This window comes from Vombatus ursinus, unplaced genomic scaffold (genome assembly GCF_900497805.2).
Source record: "Vombatus ursinus unplaced genomic scaffold, bare-nosed wombat genome assembly UNPS02010193.1, whole genome shotgun sequence".
NCBI lineage: Eukaryota > Metazoa > Chordata > Mammalia > Diprotodontia > Vombatidae > Vombatus > Vombatus ursinus.
Window position 1 is genome coordinate 3,934,986 of NW_020949971.1, and position 961 is coordinate 3,935,946.

The 961-nt window shown below is 55.8% G+C and overlaps 2 protein-coding genes across 2 annotated transcripts in view; one reads left to right on the forward strand and one right to left on the reverse strand.

Moving 5' to 3' along the window:
- Window positions 1-108, reverse strand: part of PURG (purine rich element binding protein G) — a 14,323-nt gene extending 14,215 nt beyond the window's left edge. The window contains exon 1 of the mRNA XM_027853736.1: window positions 44-108. The gene's annotated coding sequence lies outside the window, so the exon portion shown is untranslated. The remainder of the gene's footprint in view (window positions 1-43) is intronic.
- WRN (Werner syndrome RecQ like helicase) overlaps window positions 1-961 on the forward strand; it is an 83,030-nt gene that overhangs the window by 504 nt on the left and 81,565 nt on the right. The window lies entirely within an intron of this gene.

The window sequence follows — 961 nt, forward strand, 5'->3', positions numbered from 1 at the left end:
CCCCCCCCCCGGCTCGTGATCCTCCCGGTCCCCCCGCGGTTACCTTGCGCGGGCGGGCTGCTGTGTTTTCTGCGGGGCCGCGCGGTCCCGCCTCTGTGCCTCCGCGCCCTGCCGGCGGCCTCGGGAAGAGGACCAGCGAGCTGGGGAAGGCGGCGTCTCGACTGGCCGGGGACTTGGGGGTAGGCGAGGCAGGGCTGCGCGGGACGCCGGGCCCTCGGCCAGTTTAAGCCAGAGGCCTTCCCTGGCCTCCCTCTGTTCGAGCCTGCACCCACTGAGTGAGAATTGACACGAAGGATGGCCCGTCGTGCCTCCGCCAGCGGCTCGATCGGGAGGGTCCTGGCTCGGAGGGAAACGATCGCTGTCTACACTCGCTCGGAGCCATCAGACCCCCAAACATTGAGCCCGGGAGGCTTAGGCTAGGACCTGTTCTGGGCCTGTCGCTAAGAGCCACAGTGATTTGGGTTTAAAAGCATAGTCAGGTATCTCCATTTGAATCCCAGTGGGCTTTATCAAAGCCTCGTTTTCCAGAGCTTTATTTCAAGAAATCATAAATAAAATTTACATTAGACAAAGGAGTTAATTGTTGCAGTTTTTTGGGGGCAGGAATGGTAGAATAAGTAAGGAAGAAAAAAAAAAAACCAGCCCCCAAACCCAGGATACGTTGAGAAGCGTGCACGATCCAAAATTTATATTCATTTGTACAGAGCCCACGTGTAACGTATGACTCCAGAGGAGGAGGAGGAGGAGGAGGAGCACCTTTGGGATATGAAGAAAGGCTACTCCCTCCCCCTCGGCCCGTCGTCCCTGCTCTCTAGGAGATCACCACCTTATAGGAGAGATAACATGCGTACGGCTGTGCACAAACAAGTTATACAGAGGATAAATTGGAGAAAATCGACAGAGGGAAGGCCCTAGCATTAAAGGAGGTCTGGAAAGGCTTCCCATACAAGATAGCATTTCT